General features: G+C 48.8%; 1 pseudogene across 1 annotated transcript in view; it reads left to right on the top strand.

Moving 5' to 3' along the window:
• Positions 1-22,463, top strand: part of LOC311175173 (olfactory receptor 11L1-like) — a 93,279-nt pseudogene extending 70,816 nt beyond the window's left edge. The window contains exons 5-8 of the transcript in view: positions 19,398-19,488; positions 20,565-20,718; positions 21,053-21,139; positions 22,391-22,463. The product of the transcript in view is annotated as an olfactory receptor 11L1-like (transcript). The remainder of the gene's footprint in view (positions 1-19,397; positions 19,489-20,564; positions 20,719-21,052; positions 21,140-22,390) is intronic.
• The last annotated feature ends 237 nt before the right edge of the window (positions 22,464-22,700 follow it).

Below are 22,700 nucleotides of genomic sequence, written 5' to 3'. Positions count from 1 at the left end.
AAACAGGGAGGAGATAGGAGTGTGGACGGAGGGGCTGGGCACTGCAGGGCATTTAGTAGATTCTGAGTGGACACTTGTGTGTTGGGGGGAGTGAAAAGAGACCCACGGTGAAAACAGTACAGAGTGTAAATGTCATCCTTGATAAGAACAAATAGCAAATTAATGTCACATTTTGATGAAACACTCATGGTAAATATCCCTTCTCAACAGACACTGGATTTGTTCAAAGGAAAAATAGAAAATACATTAACAGGAATCTGACCAGGGAATGATGTCATATCCCAAGGGATGGCGACTGTGATCTCATCTATCACTGAAATGAATATTACTTTGAATGATTTTCTTATTTTTCCCTCAGATTCCTTTTTCTTAAGATGTATTATGCATGCAGTAACTGGGGTACAGGTCAGTAGTGTGTAGAGGTGAGAACATTCACCAGAGACAGAGTGGGGAGCAGAACAAGCAGATGTACTGAAATATAATATTAAGGGGAGCAGCAGGAGAGCCAGGAGAGGTCTGCTGCACCATGTGTGTAGCTCCCTGACCCGGGATTGAACTGGTGATTCAGTGGATGCAGATAGCTTCATAGGTTGCTTCTTAAACATTTGAACCACCAGGGAGGCCCCTAATTTGAGTGATTTTATAACTCATGTTTAATTCTGAAATTTGAATGAGCTAGTCAGGTTTTGTGGTTAACTACACATATTATTATAAGAAATATTTTTGTGGACAAATATGTGATAATCTATCAGGAGAGTTTGGAGACACAGTTACCTGTTCCAGAGAAAGTACTCGAGAGCAAGAACAACAAGCCCAGGTCACATTCTCAGGGTTAGGGAAACAATAACTCTGAGTGCAGATGTGTAGAATTAACATATATTGCCCTGCTTTATTTTGCATGATGTTTTACATAATAAAAAAATAACATAGCTCCCATGTAGAAGAAAACGGGGTTTAAGTGTAATCTACAAGAAGGTCAAGAAGAAGACCTGGTATAGGATCAAGATACAATCTGGAAAAATAAGGGACCTAAAAATAAATACAACAATTAAAATTATAACTTTTTAAGTAGAAATGTAGTTCTTCAAAAATAATTCCAATAACTTTACTTTTGAAAATTCCACATCAAGGGAGTGTTAGTTACATTAGCATCAAAACAGGGCATCATATAAATTAATGTTCCAATCAATTCCAGAATTCAATCACAGATTCCAACTAACCAAGGAACCTCCATCCTTCCATCTCTGGCAGAGTCAGAGAGAGGAGAAACATGAACTTGGAGCAGAAACATGAACTTCTCCTACAGGAAAATGCACTGTTAGAAATTGTGAGGAGGCCTCCCCTGGTGGCGCAGCGGTTAAGCTCTGGGCCCTGAAGCTACCTGCAGCCTCTGCAGTGCCGGTCCGATCCCTGGCCAATACCACTCTGGCTCTGGTGAATTCTCTAACCCTCCCGCACTTCTGACTGTACCCAGTGCTTGTATATGTAAACAAACAAACAAACAAACAAACAAACAAACAAATAAATAAATAAATAAATCTTAAAAAAAACAAAAATAAATTGAGAGGTCAAGTTCATCAGCATATAAAAAAAAAGAATTTGTGAGGGATGGGGGGGGCACTCTGTCTCCCTCCACTCCACAAACATGGGCTTCCCAGTGGAGACACACATCGGCTGTGTGAACCGAGTGCCCAGGACTGGGATCTCGTGACCATGCGCTCTCAAAGGACTACCCTTTTTACCACTGCTTTATTTTATGTAAAGTTGGTGATGCCTGAGTTCCAGAAAATTCTTTCTACACCAAATACATAAATACATGTTTTTAACCATGAGCTGGTTTCAGTTTATGCATACCATGTAGGGAGGGGTTGGGGAAAGGATTGTAGTATTTTAGGAAACAGGAGTTTATGGAAGAATATGGGAATATAAATTTCTGGAAAAGGAAAAAATTCTAATGCAAGAAGCCTATGCTGTATAAATGATGAATGTAAGAGTTAGAGGGGAAAAGCTGAATTAATGAGTAGATATAATTTTACATTATGAAATCTCACATCTTAGAGTATTTGCCATTTACCAGTCTCCCCACAGCCATCCTCAAGGCTTGGTTCCTCAGAATGTATATGATGGGATTAAAGGTGGGGTGCACCACTGTGTAGAACATAGAAATGACCAGTTCAGACATGGACAGGGTCCCTGAGGTCGGCTTCAGATAAGCAAAGCATCCAGTGGACAGAAACAGCACCACAACCAGCAGGTGGGAAAGGCAGGTGGAGTAGACTTTGGCCTTCCCTTCTGTGGATGGGATCTTCCTGACAGCAGAAAAGATGTGCACATAGGAAATGATGATGAAAGTAAAATAATCCACATCCAATGTCACAGTAATGAGAATGGGGACAAGTTTGCTCATTAGATTTCCTGAGCAGGAAATAGCCAATAACTGGGGGATGTCACAAAAGAATGGGGGGACAACAGTGGACCCACAGAAGGACAACAAAAAGGTTCAAGCTGTGTGCATCACAGAGATAACACCCCCCACCCAGCCAGGACACAGCTGTCAGCTGCACTCACCTGTCCCTACTCCTGATGACGTCATAGTGCAGGGGGTGGCAGATGGCAGCATAGCGGTCAAGGCTCATCACCACAAGGATGTGAAACTCTTCAGCCCCTGAAAGAATCAGCACAAAGACCTGGAGGACACATCCCATGAAGGAGATGGAGCTGCTGTGCCTCAGAGATCTGGCAATGGACTTGGGGAACGTGGCTGAGATGAGGCAGAGGTCCGAGAAGGACAGACTCCTCAGGAAGAAGTACATTGGTGAGTGGAGGTGCCGGTCCAGGGTGGTGAAGAGGATTATGAGCCTGTTCCGAGCAGGGTGCACAGGTAGACCAGGGAGAAGAGCAGCGGGTGCAAGGAGCCCATGGTCCCCTGGATGGGGAACCCCAGGAGCATGAATTCTGTCGCGGCTGTGAGATTGGTCACCCCTTGAGCCATCATCTATATAAAAATATTGAGCAGAATAAAACATGACTCCTTCAAATACAGTCACAGGCGTGTCCCCAAGGTCACTCTCAGAATGTGGAGTGGAGCAGCTCCGTGTCTCTCGCTCTCTGTTGAGCCTTTTGTGTTCAGCTCCAGAAATGCACCTTTGTCACACAGGATCTGAGATTGGGAAATGAGGGACATTTCAGCTGATTTTAGGATTCTGCTCCGGTTGAATCTCATAGTTGACCGACAGCCCCTCCCTATCACACCAGCCCCGCTGCTCACACTTCGGGTGCAGGTTTGTTCAGACCGGAGTGTGAGTGGGGACTTCTGGACACGGGGCAGCCCTGCCCACTCCCCTCCTCCCCACAATCTCATCCTCTCCTCCCTCTGTGTGGTGACGGAGGGGCAGGTCCTGGTGACTGTAAGATTTTTAGGAGAATGGAGTGGTATATAATTACTGTATGATATAAGAGAAACAATTCCAGCTAATTTAATGAAAACAAGAAAAAAATCAACTCAAAATATGTTGTAGCCTAAGGAAAAAACTTTTTCAGTGGTCTGGAATCCATATTTATATTGACAAAATTAGATTTTACATGGCTCTGGTGTTGTGTGGAATTAAAATAAAAACAAGATCACATCCATAATAGATTTCCACAGGTGTCTCTACTTTAGTGTTAAGGAACTAGCAATATCAACATGACAGATCAGAGAACCCTGCTACCCTCCCCACCCACAAAGTCGGCACTCTCTGACCAACAGAATGTAGGAAAAAAGAAAGAAAGAAAATAAAACAAGAGCAAACTACAGATCAAGGGGGACACTGCGTAGAAAAGAACAATTTCAGGCACTGCACCCTGTGAATGGGAACTGTGCAGAGCTGTGCAGGAATTGCCAGGAAGTGAGCAAACAGCTCCAGGCACCATTAGAGGAAGACAAGGACTCCTCAAGAGACTTGCAAATAGCCCAAGGCCAGCTGGTAAGCTTGTGCAGAAAAACGATGCACACTGGAAAAGCGCACATGCCTCCGCTGGCGGCACAGGCGGTTGAGTGCCTCACTGTGGAGCTGAATGCAGCCTCTGCAGCGCGGGTTCCATCCTAGCCAGCAGGCAAGGGTCCCGCATGGTGCGCAGACCTCTCCTGTTGTGCCCACTGCTCCCCTCAGCAGTGTATTTTGTCAGTCTGCCTGTTCTGCTCTCCGCTCTGTCTCTGGTGAATCCTCTCACCCTCCCATGCATCTGGCCTGTACCCCGGTTCTTGTATAAATAAATAAATAAATCTTTAAAAAAAATACGTGTATCACAACTGCCCAGGTCCCCACGCCCACAACCTAGGTTTGTGGGGAGATGCAACAGAGCTGTCACTGATGTGAATGTCCCTCCCTGAGTAATCAGAAACCAGGAGACCAGACACAGGAGTGGGGTGCAAAAGGCACCATTTCTGCTGACACTGAACTGGGCTACCGCCCGCGGCCTGTATCTGAGGGCTTCGAAACTGAGAACCGGGACACAAAATTCAGGGTGAGGGATCTCCACGATGGTGGGGCACATGGAAGACACGGCACCCCCATGCTGCTGAGGTGTTCCAGGACACTCCCACTCTGTTCCCCAGACCCAAGGACACTGGGAAAGAAAGATCTCTGGCGCCACCTAGCGACCAGAGCAAAATCACCAACATCCTGATAGTTGGAAATCAGGGATCCCAAAAACACACTCAGGCTCTGAGAAAGGATGGGCCATGCAAAAGGGAATAAGAAGGGAGATAAGGCGTCGAGCAAGACCCCCATTCTGGAACTGAGAGCGAGGCACAGGATACAGGATGTGGGATGTGCCATAGCAGCAGGCACTGCAGAGTGACAGTCAGCGTTTTGGATCTGATAGCCCTGGAGTGGAGATCTACAACAAGAATTCAGGGCATGGGATCCATATAGTTGTGGGCACAGCACCAGGTGAACATGGGGCAGACAGAACACCCAGCTTGAATAAGAGTCCCTGTGTTGAGGTGCTCCCCTCCGCCCCTCCTCCATTTCTCAGAGAACCACTGGGAAAAAGCACAGGTAAGCAAATATGGTCTCTGAGGCAGTAACCAAAGCACTCCCCAAAAACAAAAGCCCAGGCTCAGACAGCTTCACAAATGAATTCTACCAAATGTTCAGCAATGAGTTAGTGCCTATACTACACAAACTCTTTCAAAAAATTGAAAAAGAAGGAATACTACCAAATAGGTTCTACAAAGCCAAAATTGTACCAATTCCAAAACCAAACAAAGACAGCACAAAAAAAGAATATTACAGGTCAATCTCCCTAATGAACACTGATGTAAAATTCCTCAACAGAATCTTGCCGACAGAATCCAGCAATGCATCAAAGGGATAGTACACCACAATCAAGTGGGATTCAGTCCAGGGACACACGGATGTTTCAACCTATGAAAATAAGTGTAATCCAACACAGGAAGACATCAGTGTAAAAAATAATAATTACAGTACAATACACAACAAAGTGGGTCTCCCCCGGTGGCGCAGCAGTTGAGCTCTGGGCTGGGAAGCTGCCCCCAGCCTCTGCAGCACTGGTTCCATCCCCGGCTGCCACTGAGGGTCCCACATGGCATTCAGACCTCTCCTGCCACCCGCTGCTCCCCTCAGCAGTAGACTTTGGTCCTTCTGCCTGCTCTGCTCCCCGATCTGGCTCTGGTGAATTCTCTCACCCTCCCGCACTGCTGACTGTACCCAGTGCTTATATAAATAAATAAAAAAATCTTAAAAAAATAAAAACACAACAAAGAAAATCAGACAATTATAAATCAGAGACATCCTGCAGGGGAGGAGGAGGGAGAGGGATCAGAGGGAGGGAGGGAGGAGCACAGGGGTCTGAGGTGATGGTGCACGGTGACTTGAGAAAGGAAATTCTATGGGGACTCAACCTGAGGGGGTGGGGAAAAGCAAATATTGTTTAAAAATAATATATATATGTAAAATATTAGTGTAAAATAAAAAAAAAAACAGATAACAAGAAAAAGTCATAAATTTCTGTCTGACTCCCTTTATTGTCATAATATTTTAGGGATGAGGATGTGTAACTTCCCTTTTTAAAAAATTAGCAGTTTTTTAAATTTCCTTTCAGATTTTCCCCACTGGCCTCTAAATACATGCATTAAATGTGATTTCATGTAACATTATATACTTTCAACTCAGAGTGCTAAATGTTAAAAAAATTAGTTATGAAACAATAATTGACCTATATACCCTAGGTCAGAATATTATAAAATAATAAATGCATGAAAGAATAATCTGTGGAACACCTTAAATTAAGATTATCCCAGAACAGCATGACATTCTGAAACTGAACCATAATCCACCTTTATAATTTATTAGTTTTCATTTATAAAATGAATATTCTAGCTACTGTTCTCCTGAAATACAATATGCATTTTGAAGTGATACTGTGTTGTAAAAAGTGTTACCTCAATAAAGAAACCAAGTCACCACTGAAAACACAGACAATAACGTAAATATTTCATGTTGAAATGCCAACACTTTGATGTATGGGTTAAATGGAATGTCAGTAAATTAAAAATTTAAGATTTAAAAAAACTTACTTTTAAATTATTTGAAAGACACCTCAGTTTGGCATGACGTACCCGCTGTCCCAGAAGTTTGCTTCCCACAAAATTCTCGCCCTCACAGAGACTGGAGGAAAAGCAAACCTCACTTGATGTCCCGGTCACCCGCTGCCCTCTGCTGTGCTGGCCTCTAGTGTCTGGGGTCCAGGCCTCTGGCTCACAGACTCCAGCAGACAGGCTGCAGGGCTCACTATCTCCTTCTCCTACTGCCCCCCATGGCCTGACGTCATCCCCAGATCCCCTTCCTCAGGGACCTCACCCTGAGGGGACCAGGTGTCCCTTGTCCACATGGACTTCTTAATGGTGTCCACAGTAATGAGCCTCCTGAGTCATCAACACAGCCAGGGGGTCAGAGGAGACTCCACAAGTGGTTCCCCCTCCTCAGGCTCCATCAGCCTCCAGTGAATGGCCATGGGGACCCAGGTGTGGCCCTGTTATCAGAGCCATGTCCACAGGGAACCATCATTCACTTTGCTCTCTCATGGGGAAACCTACAGAGGTGGATGTGAAGAGGTTGGGGAAGGAGGAAGGGAAATAAAGTAGGATGGAACTAAAGGAGAAAGGAAAGCAGGAAGGAAGACAAAAAGAAATTCAACATAACTGAACCATAGATGGGAAGAAAACAATCTTCTGAAGTAGAAATGGTTCCTGGCATCACAAATTTACCATGTGTGTGCTTTTGTTTATTTTTTAATGGTCCGTTCTCAGCATCTACAAGTCTTCTTTGAACCTGCATCACTACTGCCGGTGAGTGTGTCCTTTATCTTCACAAGGAGAGGGGCAATTGCAGTTGGATTGGTTCTGGTGGATGGTTCTTCATGGTTTGAGATTCCTGGGATTTGATGTCATGACTATTGTGTCTTCAAATGCATGGTAAGAGGCCTTTTGTGGGTGGCCTTCACTGTGTGAAATGCTTTGGAATTCAGAGTGATGCTGCCCTTATACCGCCTCATCCCTCGGTTTACATATGCACATACCCAAAATTCTCTGGGCCTGGGTGTCCACACTCACATGCACATGTACAAGACTTTGGGTGCTGGCCACAGAGGCTAATGACAGGAAGGGGCAAAAAGCCTGAATTTTACCTCATATACCCTCTGATCCACCCATTCAGGATTTTTTTACCTCCCCCTAGTGCTTGGCACAGCCACCATGTGGCTCTGGGTGCCGGGCAGCAGATAAGCTTGCTTTAAGCCACCAAGGATGACAGGCCCAGGCTTTGCTCTTCATCTCCTGTGGTGGGCAAATTATTCTGTCCACCCCAAGTCCCAAAGTTCTCCGCCTTCTGGCAGGATTGTTTGTGCAAGTCAGTCAGTGTCATCTTTGTCACTGGGCAAGCTACGGATGATGGATGGGGTCCCCTTATTTTTCCTGACATGTCTGCTGCCTCAGGGGTATGGTGGGCTGGGCCTTGCAGGATATTCTTCTCTTCCCCACAAGGTCCAAGATGTTTCCCAGTGCTTGTCCTCCATCTCCTAGACCTTGTCCACCTTCTGTGCTCCTGCAACATCTTTAGCTCTTCTTGGACTTTGACTACCACCTGTCTCCAGCAACACTGATGTTGTCTTTCTTTCACTCCATTTGTAGATGCCACTTGGTATGTCTGCTCTTGGAGTCATATCCTGCCAACTATGCCAATTGTTTTTCAAACATCCAAAGCCAGGTAGGTTCGTTGTCATCTCTCACAGACGCAAAGATAATTTTGGAGACTTCAGTAGATATTTACAGAGGTTTCATGCTGTATCAGGGAACAGAATCAGGTGTACATGTACAATCTGTGAAAATAAAATGAAAATGTTGTAAAGTATATATTAGATGTGATAAATTAAAACACCATAATTTGCATCACTCAAAATCACAAGGAAACAGTATGACAGAACTAATCCATCATTATTAGTTTATATTATATAATTATAAAATTATGAACTAGACTAAAGCTATTCCATGGAAGATGTGCTAATCTCTGGGGATTTAACAAAACACATTCGAGGTCAGCCAGTGTCAGGACATGCAGGCAAAGATCAGGAGAAGGCATGGTTTAGACGCTCAATAACATCTGCTGACAACTCTGCACGGAAACTGGGTGACCTCCTTGGAAATGTCTATTTTGGTTTCTTACCCGCTTTTGATTGGGGTGTCTGCATTTTGTTGTTGGGCTGTGACATACCTTGTATGAATGTAAACCAGCCCCATGTCAGATGCATGATGTGCACATATTTTGTTCCAGTGCAGGGGCCTGTTTTTATAGTGGTTTATGAACTCTCTAGTGTGGTGGTGTGCATTTGTTCCTACATGCTCATTTCTCTTGTCTTTGGGGCCTTGGAGATGTGTCCCCAAGTTCATCTGTGGGGTGGATGTGCAGTATGGTGGCATAGTTCCTCAAGTATTTATGGCTTTGTCACATCCAAATCTTTAATCCAAATAATATTGTTCAGTAGCTCTAATTATAAGGGGAACACAAACTAAAAATGCAATAACTTGTCACCCACCCCTATGAGAATGGGCCAATCAAAAAGACTGAACACAACTGATGTTGTGTGGATGTGGAGAGAAAGGAACTCTCACCTCTATTGGTGGGAATGTAAGTAGGTAAAGCCTCTAGGAAAATGTTTTGGAGATGTCCTAAGTAAATAAAAACGGGTATCCCATAGGAACTAGCAATCCCTTTGCTAAGTTTTTATCCCAGAATGTGAAATCTCTACAATACAGAGACACTCATGTGCACTGGTGTTGCAACAGAACCGTGCACCATTGCAGAACCAGCCCAAGGGTTTTCAACAGAGGAGTGAATAAAGTAATTGTTGGACCATAGTCAGTGGAACTGTACACAGCAATTTAAAAAATCAAATCATACATTTGGGACAAGGTGAGTGGAACTTTAAGTTATCTTGTTAAGTGAAAAAATAAAAACAGATAGTGAAAAACAGATAGCAGATGGTCTCACTCATCTGTGGGATAGAAAATACAGAAAGGGCCTCCCCGGTGGCGCAGCAGTTGAGCGCTGGGTTGCGAAGCTGCCCACAGCCTCTGCAGCGCTGGTTTGATCCCCGGCTGCTCCCCGGCCACCTGAGGAGGGTCCCACATGGCGCGCAGACCTCTCCTGCCGCCCGCTGCTCCCCTCAGCAGTGTACCTCGGTCTTTCTGCCTGCTCTGCTCCCTGCTCTGACTCTGGTGAACTCTCTCACCCTCCCGTGCTTCTGACTGTACCCAGTGCTTGCATAAATAAATAAATAAATCTTAAAAAAAAAGAAAATACAGAAAACCAGGCCTCCCTGGTAGCCCAAGGGGTTAAGATGCAACCTATGAAGCTAGCCACAGCCACTGTAGCAGGAGTTTGATCCCTGGCCAGGGAGCTGTCCCACGTGGCACAGCCCTCTCCTTCCTCGTCTGTTGCCCCCCTCATCAGTTTATTTCACTCAGTGCACCTGTTCTGTTCTCCACTCTGTCTCGGATGAATCATCTCACCCCTCACAACACTGGCCTGTGTCCCAATTCTTGTATGCATAAATCAATCTTTTAAAAAAAGAAATTACAGAAAGCTGACATTACAAAATACAGCAAAACCTGTTTGCACTAGTGAATAAATTAACTGTTACCAGTCAACTGGTTATAGGAGAGGGATAAGGAGTGTATACAAGTGGTTATTCATGTGGGTGTTCCCCGGAGTGTGAGGGGAGACATGCACACACAGAGGGGCGGAGATGCAGCCCCCAATAAGAAAACAGAGATGTGACAATGTTTCCTTTAAGTGGCAATTGTTAATTAACATGACCCCATGTTACCCCACTCCTGAAGTCAGATCCTCTTCTCAACAGAGTTTAGAGTTTTCTTCAAAGGAAAGACAGAAAGTATGTAAAGGACATGATCAGAGAGTGATGAAGTCCCGGGAGGAGAAACATAAGATCAAGGTCTTTCATTGGAATGATTATTCACTTGAGAGATTTTCTGACACAGATTTTTTTCTGAAATCTGTATGGAGTCAGTCTGGTCATTAACATACATTTTTTGAAAGAAGTATTTTCTGAAGGGAGTATGTTATCATCCCTCAGGAGCATTTGGAGACACAGTGACCTGCTCCAGAGATAATGCTTGAGCAAGGAGCATCCCCCAGCTCATGTTCTCAGAGTGGGTAAACAGTCATGAGGCCTCAGGGTTTACAGCACAGAAGCTTCTGGAGAATAAAAATTCGTAAATATTGTAGTGTTTTACTTTATATAAAGTTTTACATCATATGAAAAGATAACATGGTTCCTGAAGTAGAAAAATAGTGAACTTAAGTGTTATCTAAAATAATGTCAAGTAGAAAACCCTGTAGAAGAATCAAGATACAATTTGGAAAACTCAGAGAACCTGAAAATGAACACAGCAACATCAAAGGTCTTTTTTTTATTATTTATTAAAAGGTTTATTTATTTATTTATTTATTTATTTATTTATTTATTTATTTTTGCAAGCACTGGTTACAGTCAGAAGCGCAGGAGGGTTAGAGAATTCACCAGAGCCAGAGCGGGGAGCAGAAAAGGCAGAAGGACCGAAGTACACTGCTGAGGGTGCAGCGGGTACTGCAGGAGAGGTCTTCGCGCCATGTGGGGCCCTCCTCAGGTGGCCGGGTAGCAGCTGGGGATGGAACTGGTGCTGCATTGACTGCGGGCAGCTTCACAACCCAGCCCTCAACCGCTGCACCACCGGGGAGGCCTAACATAAAAGTTCTTAACATTAAACTTTGAAGTAGAAATGCACTGACTCAAAAATAATTCATCTACTTTAAAAAAAGAACACTGCATCACAGGAGTGCATTGGTGATAGGATCAAGTCAGACATCACAGAAGTAACAGTCATGTCCATGACAGATTTCTGCCCCAGACTCTGATTCCCTAGTCTCCGTCCAACTCCCACCTCAGGCAGATTCATGGCAAGTGTAGTTGCTACACAAACTTTGAGCAGAAACATGAATGTCTCTTAGAGGAAGACGCCCCATTAGGAATCGTGAGGGTGGGAGCACACATTAAGCTGTCCCCTCTGCTCACCAGAAGGACTGGTCTCAGTGGAGACACATGCTGAGTGGTAAACGAGTGTCCAGGTCCTGTGACTGGTGCTCCTGGGAGAAAATAACTTGCATCTTGTCACTGTTAGTTACTGTTGATGACCTCTGAGTTCTGACTTCTTTCTGAGTCAGAAATGTGTGACTTCTTGCAAACTTTATCACATTTTTTATTAAAGGTTTATTTATTTATTTATATAAGCACTGGGTACAGTCAGAAGTGCGGGAGGGTGAGAGAATTCACCAGAGCCAAAACGGGGAGCAGAGCAGGCAGAAGGACCGAAGTACACTGCTGAGGGGAGCAGTGGGCGGCAGGAGAGGTCTGCTCGCCATGTGGGACCCTCCTCTGGTGGCCTGGGAGCAGCTGGAGATCGAACTTGCGCTGCAGAGGCCGCGGGCAGCTTCCCAGTCCAGCGCTCAACAGCTGCACAACCGGGGAGGCCCTTCATCACATTTTTTTAACATGGCATAGATTTCAGGCTATGAGCTTCACTTGGGGAAAGTTTTTGGGAAAGACTGTATTAACTTATAGAACAAACTTTAAGGAAAAATATGAGAATATAAGTTTCTGGCAAAGCAATAACTTTAAGAGAAAAGTCTATCTGGAAGTGAGGATGTGTGAGAGTGAGAGGGAAACCTGAGTAAAGCAGGGGTTATAACTGAGACTGTGATCTCTCACTTGTCAGTGTGTCGGCCTGGACCGGGGCCAGAACGGCAGAACTGGATCCCCGAGCACGAGTTGCTGGGGTCCCAACACCTCTCCTTGCCCTGACACTCCCGCGGGCCCCTCCGGCGCCTGCGAGTCTGACTTGCTGCTGACTCCGTGGACGTCGCCTTCACGTGGACAGTCCTGCCCGGGGTGGACACTGCCGGGCCGGGGTCCCCTGGCGTGGCAAGGGGAGCCAGGGTTTGGGGTCTGCCGGGTCGACCAGGTCCCGCCTCGGCTGCCCGAGCCCGGGTAGGCAGCCGGGGAGGCAGGGGGTTGAGCAGGTACCCCTGCGGCGTCCCCCGCGGCCAGGCAGGGGTCAGCGCGGCGCTGGCCGCCCGGGGTGGCGGCGCCGACCGTGAGGCCGGGGGGGGGGGGCACAGCATGACCGAAGTCCGCGTCCTCCCTGGCGGGGCGACCCCTTCATGTGCGGTCCCGGCTGGGCCTGTGGGCCGGGAGGTCACGCAGGACAGTCCGGAACCCCCCATCATGTTCGCCTTTGGCTGAAACGCGGGTATTTGCGCCCCAAGGGCTCCGCAAGGCCGACGCGACCCCGAGGGCAGGTGGGGGTCAGGGGGGTCCGCGCGGAGCCCGGGGCTGGCCGAGGGGACGGGCCGAGGCCGTGGCCGGGAGGGTGCCTGGCACTTCTCCCAACTCCGGGGATCCCCCCGGGCGTGTTTGGGGGACGGACGATGCGACCCCGTCTGCCCTCGGACTGGAGCGTGACCCTTCCCTGCCGGGGGGGCCAAGCCTGTGGGGCAGGTATGGGGCGCTGCTCGCGGGGTCTCGGGGATCCCGCGTGGCCGCAGAGATTGTGTTGTGTCTCGGCCAAGGAGGGCGTGTCCGTCTCTCACGCGGTCCAGTGTGCAGTGTCCACCCCGGCGCCCGCGGATGTGGCTCAGAGAACAGACTCAGGGGCGCGTCGCCTCGGAGGCCCTGGGGAGACAGGGCGCAGCGGGCGGGCGGGATGGAAAGGACTAGTTTGCCATGTCAGAGGCGCAGGAAATGACCCTGTAGGACTAATTCGGGATCGATTATACTCACATGATAAAATTATGAAGAAGCACAGAGGCAGGGAGAGATTGGAAGTCGCGCCCACCAACACCTGCGCGGTCTTGGAAGCACGTTCACGTCACTTCAGACATGAAGACAAGCTCCGGAGCAGGGAAGGTTTAGACCCAGCATAAAATCTGCAAACGACTCTGCAGGGCCACTGAGTGCTTCTCCTAGAAAATGTCTCTGGGGGTCTGAGGCCGCGTTGGATTGGGGTTTCTCTTTCTGTCCTGGGTTTGTAGGTTTAGTGTACTTTGGACACTCACCTTGTCAGGTATGTGATGTGCACAATTTTCTCCCAGTGCAGGGGCCCCTTTTGGGGATGGCTTTTCTAAGGCACAGAAGCTCTCTAGTGTGGGGGGCCACTTTTTTCCCACGTGCCCTTGTTCCCTGGTCCTTGGTGATGTGTCCCCAAGTTCATCTGTGGGGAGGATGTGCAGTGGGCAGCACCCAGGTGTGCTTTCTGGTATTTTAAGCCCTCATCAATGCAGATTTTCATCCATTCCAAATTGTTCATCTGTGCTAATAATAAGGAGAATAGAAATCCAAACTGTAAGGTATTGTCACCTGTGAGAAGGGACAAAGCTGGAGACTGGACACAGCAAGGAGCTGAGGGACAGAGAGAAAGGGCCTCTCACCTCTGCTGGGAAAACAGCTTGGAGATGTCTTCAAACAATTAAAACAGAACCACCACAGGTTGGACCAACCTCTGCAGGTATTTGTCCCAGATGTGCAGACTCTCTGATGCACCATGCACACCTGTGTTCACAGCAGCACTGACCACTGTTGCTGGCCATGGCCCCAACCCAACTGCTATGCACAGTGGAGTGAATAAATAAATAATGTGGGTCCAAACACAATTGAATACTACACAGCTATTAAAAAGTTGAACTAGTGCCCTTGGTGACCAAAGGTGGACCTTGAGGTGCTTATGCTAGTGAAATAAGTCAAAAAGTGAAAGATATTGGCTGATCTCACCCATCTGTGGATTATAATATAAAAAGGTCAATATCTGAGAAAATATAGTGGCAAACAGCAAAAGGAAATGTTGGACTGAGTGCAAAGCTTTGCTCATTATCAGAGGGAACAGGGAGAGGGAATGGGGAGGAGATAGGAGTGTGGATGGACAGGGCAGGCACTGCAGGGCATTTAGTAGATTCTGAATGGACAATTGTGCAGGTGGGGGAGTGAAAAGTGACCCACAGTAAACAGTGAAAACAGTAAAAATTGTAAATGTGTGTCCTCCTTTTATAAGAACAAATAACAAATTAGTGTTATGGTGTGATGAAACACTCATGGTAAAGATCCCTTCTCAGCAGACACTCACTGCATTTGTTCAAAGGAGAAATAGAAAATTAACAGGAATCTGACCATGGAATGATGTCATATCCAAGGAATGGGGACTGTGCTCTCATGCTATCACTGAAATAAATATTACTGTGAGTGATTTTCCAGTGCAGGTTTCATTCTGAAACTTGAATGGACGAGTCATGTCTTGTGATTAACTACATTTTATTATCATAAATAGTTTCATGGACAATATGTTCTCATCAGCCAGGAGAGTTTGGAGACCCAGTGATCTGCTCCTGGAGGGGAGGAACGTCACCCCAGCTCACGTTCTCAGTGTTAGGGAACAATGTGAGAACCTCCTTACGTGCAGTGCAGATGTGTAGGAATATAAAAAAAAAAAAATCAGCAAATATCGCCAGGCTTTAGTTTGCATGATGTTTTACATAATAATAAAAAAACATAGTTCCCAAGTATAAAAAAAGTGAACTTAAGTGTAATCTATAAGAAAATCGAGAAGAAGACCTAGTATAGGATCAAGATACAATATGGAAAACTAAAGGAACCTAAACACAATAACAAATTAAAAATTACAAATTTTTAAGTAAAACTGTAGTTCTTCAAAAATAATTCAAATAACTTTACTTTTGGAAACACCACATTGAGGGGGTGCAGTCACATTGGCATCAAAACAGGCACCATAAAAATTGATATTCCATCAATTCCAGGTTTTAGCCATAGATTCCTATGAACCAAGGAAGGTTCCATCCTTGCACCTCTGGCAGAGTCAAATGTGGTTTCCCTTTGTCCTGTGAGCAGAAACATGACCTTCTCCTAGAGGAAGATGCCCCATAAGGAATTGTGAGGGATGGGGGTCCAACACTAAACTGTGCTCCCCTCCCCTCCACAGGGACGAGACCCCCCCCAATGGAGACACAAACAGGCTGTGGGTCTGAGTGCCCAGGACTGGGGTCCCATGACCTTGCGCTCCCAAGAACAGACCCCCATTTACACTGCTTCCTTTCATGTAAAGGTTGATGATAAGTGAGTTCCAGCATATTATTTCCACAGCAAATTCATGTTTTTAACCATGAGCCGGATTCAGTTTATGAACAAAACACAGGGAGATGGTTGGCAATGGATTTCAGGAAATTTTAGGAAACAGAGGTTTATTGAAGTATATGAGAATATGAATTTGGGACAAAGGAATAAACCTAATTCAAGAAATCTGTGCTTTATTAATAACATGTAAAGAGTTAGGGGGGGAAAGCTGAATTAATGAGAGGTTATAATTTAGATTTTGATATCTCACATCTTAGAGTACTGGCCATTTATCAGTCTCCTGACAGGCGACTTCAAGGCTTGGTTCCTCAGACTGTATATGATGGGATTAAAGGTGGGGGGCACCACCGTGTAGAACATAGAAATGACCAGGTCAGATGTGGACGGGGTCTCTGAGCTCAGCTTCAGATAAGCAAAGAGCCCAGTGGAGAGAAACAGCACCACAACCAGCAGGTGGGGAAGGCAGGTGGAGTAGGCCTTGGTCTTCCCTTCCATGGATGGGATCTTTCTGACAGCAGAGAAGATGTGGACATAGGAAACGACGATGAAAATAAAGCAACCTACATACAATGTCACACCAATGAGAATGGGGACAGGTTCGTTGATTAAACTTTCTGAGCAGGAAATAGCCAATAACTGGGGGATGTCACAGAAAAACTGGTGGACAACGTTGGACCCACAGAAGGACTAGGAGAAGGTTACAGCTGTGTGCATCACAGCCAATATACCCCCACCCAGCCAGGACACAGCTGTCAGCTGCACACACCTGTCCCTGCTCATGAGGACATCATAGTGCAAGGGGTGGCAGATGGCAGCATAGCGGTCAAGGCTCATCACTGTGAGCAGGTGAAGCTCTGTAGCTCCTGAAACAACCAGCATAAAGACCTGGAAGACACAGCCCGGGAAGGAGATGGAGCTGCTGTGCCTCAGAGAGTTGGCAATGGACTTGGGGACCGTGGCTGAGATGAAGCAGAGGTCCGTGAAGGACAGAATCCTCAGGAAGAAGCACATGGGGGTGTGGAGGTGCCGGTCCAGGGTGGTGATGAGGACGATGAGCCCGTTACCCAGCAGGGCACACAGGTAAACCAGATAGAAGAGCAGTGGGTGTAAGAAGCCCATGGTCCCCTGGGTGGAAACCCCAGGAGGAAGAATTCTGTCATGGCCGTGAGATTGGTCACACCTGGAGCCGTCATCTTTATAAAAATATCTATCAGAATAAGCCATCAGTGAAGCCTTCCACTCTGAGTGTAGATGACACCTACAAGGACAATCACAGGTATGCTCCAGAGGTCACTCTCAGGGTGTGGAGTGGAGGAGCTCTGTGTCTCTCGCTCTCTGTTGAGCCTTTTGTGTTCAGCTCTAGAAACAAAAACTTTGTCACACAGGATCTGGGATCAGGAAGGAGGAACATATAGCTGATTGTAGGATTCTGCTCTGGTTGATCTCATAACCTGACTGACAGCCCCTACGTATAGCCCCAGGCCTGTGGCTCCCCTCCTGCCCAGGCCCCAGTGTCTCCACCCAGCACACCTCCCAGAGGCTGTCCAGGGCACAGCCCCAGAGGACACGTGACCATGCCCAGGCCCTCACCCCCGGAGAGCCTGTCCCTGCTCCTCCAGCACAGCCCTGGTCTGGGGAGGCCCCACAGGGATGGGTGTGCATGGAGGTGGGGTGTGCGGGTCCTCATTTTCCTACTCTCCAGGAGTCGACACTTTCCTGGAGCTGAATGATCTTGGCTCAGCGTCCCCCTGCGGCATGTACTAACTCCTCCTCCTCTGTCAGATTCCTGCCTCTGTGGCCTCACTGCTGCCTCCTGGTCTGTCCCCTCATCCCCTCGGCTCCCTGCACTTGACTCCCCCACATCTGAGGACCCAGAGACCACGTTTCACACAGTTTCCTCCTGGGTCACACCCACACGTCCTCCTTCAGGATGGGCTGCTCCACCCCTGGGCCCCTCCTTGGCCCCTCTGTCCCCCTCGGCCCCTCTGTCCCCCTCAGACTCATGCACGTCTGTGCAGGGAGGAGGCCGCTCCGGGGCTGAGCTGGACGGTCTGTGTGTGTGGCTTTCCCTGCCGGTCCCAGGGCCCCGGGTCCCCCGGGTGCGGGTTTGTTCCTCACCCCAAGCCCGTGCATGGGTGGGGACACCTGGACATGTGGCAGCCCTGCCTTCTTTCCTCCTTCCCCCAATCTCGTCCTCTCCCCCCTCTGTGGGGTGACAGAGGGGCAGGCCCTGGGGAGGCAGGATTTTTTGGAGAATGTGCTGATAATAAATAACTGTAAGAATTTAGGGAAACAAGTCAGCTGTTAAAATTAAAACAGGAAAAAATAATCTCAGAACCCTCTGTAAACTACGTAAAAACTTTTCCAGTGATTTAGATACATATTTATATTGACAAAATTAGGTTTTATGTCGCTCTGTTGCTGTTTTGAGTTAATACACAACATGATCAGGTGCAAATTAGATATCCACATATGTATGTCAACATAGATCATGGGAAAAGGACATGAATTTCTGTCTGCTTTACTTAATTATTGTAATATTTTGTGATGAATATGTGTAGCTTTCCCTTCTAAACAATTGCATTATTTTAAATTTCTCTTGAATTTCTTCTTTACTGCTTCCTTAATGTGTCCATTAAGTTTATTTCATTTCACATTTATATAGTTTCAACTCAGTTTGCGAAATGCTGAAATAATGTTTTTTTTTATTCTATAGTTGCTGTAGATACCATAAATCAAAATGTTATAAAATGATGAATGCAGTGAAGATCATAATATGTGGAACACCATAAAGTAAAAAAAAAATGTATTTTCGCTTTTAGAAACTCATCCACGCACAACTGGGCATTCTGAAACTGAACTATTTGTCTGCATTTGTAATTTATTTGTTTTCATTTATAAGATGAATATTTTAACTGCAGTGCTTTTGAAATACAAAATGCATTTTGAAACGATACTGTGTGGTAAAAATATGTTACCTCAATAAAGAAAATAAAGTCACTATTGGAAATAATAACATAAGTATTTCTTGTTGAAATAACACTTTGACGTATGGGGTTAAATGAAAAATGTCGGTTATTTAAAAATTAAAAATTTGAAAAACTTACTTTAAAAAAATATTTGAGGGTCTCCCCTGGTGGCGCAGGAAGTTGAGCTCCACACTGTGAAACTGTCCGCAGCCTCTGCAGTGCCTCTAAGATCCCAGCTGGCCGGGGAGGGTACCACATGGTGGGCTGACCTCTCCTGACGTGCCCGTGCCCACTGCTCCCCTCAGCAGTGTAGTATGTCAGTTTGCCTGTTCTGTTCCCCGCTCTGTCTCTGGTGAATCCTCTCAACCTCTTGCACACCTGGCCTGTACCCCAGTTCTTGTATAAATAAATAAATATTTAAAAAATAAAAAATAAAAAAAAAAATATTTGATAGGCACTTCCAGTCTGGCATGGTGTGCCCTCTGGCCCAGAAGTTGCTTCCCACAAAATTCTCACCTTCACAGACAGGAGGAAACACAGACTTCTCTTGATGGCCCTAGTCACCTGCTGCCCTCTGCTGTGCTGCCTCTGACGTCTAGGGCCCAGGCCTCCAGCTCACTGACTCTGCAGATGGGTTGCAGGGCACGCTGTCTCATCCCCCACTCTCCCCAGGCCCTGGAGTGTTCACACTACCCTTCCTCAGGGACCTCACCCGAAGGGGACCGGATGACCCTCATCCCTGTGGACTTCAGTGGCATCCCCGGTAATGAGCCTCCAGAGTCAGTGGCCCATTCAGGGGTCCCAGGAGACTCGACTCTGTGACCAGGTCCTGGTTGCCCCTCAGGCCCATCACCTCCCCTGACCGCCGTGGGGGCCTGGGTGTGGCCCTGTCATCAGAGCCCATGGATGAGTCCCAACCACAGGGAGCTGAAAAGTCATTGTCACCTGCTCTGCCCCCTCCTGGGGCCTGGGAGGTGGGTGATGGACGGGGCAGGTAGAAGGGAAAATAAAGGTAGGAAGGAACTAAGGAGCAAGGCGAGAGGAGGGAGGGAGTCAAAGGGCAGGGAAGGAAGAAAAGTGAATCTGATTTAAATGAAGAGGGAAATAAAACTGGGTCTTGTGAACTGCAGCCAACCCTCTGCACATCACAGGTGGGGACCCGAGGACAGCATCCCCCATGCTGCCTCTCTCTGGCCCCTGCCAGCTGTGCTCTCCACCACAAGCCATGTTCCCCGACTGTCCCCCAATGGATGGGTTCTTTGGCACCTGACACTTACTCAAAATTGATCAGGCATCACCCCTGGGTGATTTGAAGAGACCCACTATCCTCTTCAGCATCCTCTTTGGCTGCTTCTCAACCACTCAGGACTCCCTGAACTTGGCACCTCTGGTTGGCCTTCTCCGAGTTGGCTTCCTGATGCATCTCCTGCCTGGCTGCAGAGACCTGGCAAGGGTGCCAAGCTCTGCCAGCCCTGGGCTGCTGTCATGCTGGCCCTGCCCACACTCTCAGCCATCCCAAGGGCTCACTGCCACTCCAGGCAGAGTGCATGGCAGCTCTTGCAAGAGGCTACAATAGGCCAGCAAGTCCCAGTGGCCATCCTTGGATCTTCATGTCCCGGGGTCTACAGAGACCCTGTCTCCCCGGGGTCCCATAATCAGCCATCAACATGCCCGAGCTCCTGCCTTGGCAGGATTGTCTCCTGGGGTCATCAGTGTGATCTCTGCCACTGGCGAGCTCCAAATGATGGGTGGGGCCTCGCTTTCCCTGTCAAGTCTGAAGCTTCAGGGGTGGGGGGCAGGTGCTTGCTGGGCTGCCGCCTCCTCCCTGCCAGGTCCCAGGTGTTCCCCAGCATCTTGCCCTGCATCTCCCGGCCCTGGCCACCTCCCGCTCTCAGCCGCTCTTCCTGGACATTGGCCGCCAGCTGTGCTCCCGCAGCGACTGCAACATTGGCTTTGCCTCCACTGAGTGGAATAAGCATTTGATGAAAATAAGGTAAATCAGGAAAAATTATGACTTGTGAAATAGTTCCTGACAAATATGACTAGAACTTGTTAACATCATGCTGGAAAGTGCTGACTAGACAGGAAACCAGCCTCTCGGCAGCGCCGTGATGGAGAAGCCCCTGTGCACACCGAGGTGGGAAGCCCCTGGCTGAGGGCGTGAGGGACATGCACTGCCCAGCAGTGGCCGGGACCATGGCTGACACGAGAGGCGCACCTGACACTTCCGCCAGGACTTAGAGGGACCTGCCCACGGCTGGTTGGATCCCCCCGTGGGTCTGCTCATTGGGAGCGGCCTGCCGGGCCCCTGTTTTTGTTATCTGCAGCTCTGCATCCTGCATCAGGGCGGAAGTGCCCACTCGGCTGGTCCTCGGAGCCAACCCTTCTGGAGCCTCTCACATCAAGAGCAGAAGGTGGGGTCACCCCGGGGAGGGCTTGCGTCCCGAGTGACCCGGGAATGAAAGAGGGGCAGAGAGAGCCACGACGCGGCAGGAGACCAAGTCAGGCTGCAGCAGCCGCCCGCCCGCCGCCAGAAAGCCCCAAAGGCCAGGAAGCCCCAGTAACAAAAGCCAGAGCCCAGCAGGGGCCGAGGACAGAGCCGACCAGGGTCAGGACGCCGTGTCCCCCACGCGCACAGTCGTGAGAGGCCCAGGCTCGGAGCCACCCCCGCGGGGTTATCCGCCAACAGAGACGAGGGGCTCACGGCACCCTCGAGAGGCGGCGGCTCACCCGGACAGCACCAGGGACGCCCAGCGGCCCCCGCAAAGACGGACAGCACTAGTCCCGGTGACGGCCACGCCGGCCCCTCAGAGGCCGATTCGGGGCTCGCAGCACTCACAGGTCCCCGGGGGTCCATGGGCAGCGCCAGCAACAAGCAGTTCCTTGGGCCTTTGCTGCCCCTTCAAGGCCGTGGAGAGACGGGACAGAGCCCATGTCCGACCAAGTCCTTCAGGTTCTCTCCCTCCTCAGGAAGCGGCTGCCGGACGCCCGTCTTCTTCATTCTCTGGAGACGGGACACCCGCGCGTGCCCTCGGCCTGGTCTCCCCTGCTCCCCTCAGCGCCCCGCCGACCCAGGCTTATATCCTCCCGGGCTGCCCCGCCCCCAAGTCTGATTGGGCCATTTTTCACTCCTGTGGCTGATTGGGCCGTTTACCGTCAGCCCTGAGCACTGATTGGTCCATTCCCAAACCCAGGACGTGTGCTTTACATAACAGGGCTCTGAGGTGCAAGTGCCAGGACAGACTTGCGGTGAGTGGCGGGCCCTGGTGACAAAGGTCTGATTGGACCATGGAACACCAATCAGCTCACAGCTCGCACCTGATTGGGCCTCACCGCGAGCCCGGAAGTGCCTGTTCTGTACCAGTTTCTGAGGCGCAAGGGCCGCACAAGCTGATGGGGGCGCCGCAGGGTGAAAACGCTCTGCCAGGCCGCTCCTCCGCTGAGGGGGGGGGCGGCGCCTGCTGCGGAACGAGGGGCCCCGGGAGCCGAGCAGTAGGGGCCCTGACTGGTTGGAAATCATGGCCGGGATATGGGCGGTGACCTCTATCTCAACGCCAAGTGGCCCCACAGTGAGAGGCCTGGGGGGGACGCCCGACCCTGGAGACCACAGAGAGCAGCACGTTCCCCGCCTCGCCCATCTTTCCCGGGGTCCTCCGGTCCCACAGCTGCCCCTGCACTGGCTACAGGAGCAAGGGCTGGGCCTGGCTCCTCAGCAGCGTCCTGCCCGGGGCAGCCTGAGCCACAGCTTGCACTCGCCAGTGTGTTGTCACCGCAGCACCCTGGACACTCCTTAAGCCAGAGGCACCCCCGGGAGGGACACCCCCTTTTCTCCTGCTCAGCAGGGGGTACGTATGCAGGGGCCAGGGCAGGGTCATCGCCTCTGGGGAGAGTCTTTAATGGCTCAGGGGAGGTCATGAGGCCAAGGGGCAGCTGTGGTGCTGCTCGAGGTGGACGTGGTGGACACGGTGCCCTCAC

Source organism: Talpa europaea (genome assembly GCF_964194135.1).
Source record: "Talpa europaea genome assembly, chromosome: 8".
NCBI classification, from domain to species: Eukaryota; Metazoa; Chordata; class Mammalia; order Eulipotyphla; family Talpidae; genus Talpa; species Talpa europaea.
This window is presented reverse-complemented; position numbering and strand designations above follow the sequence as displayed.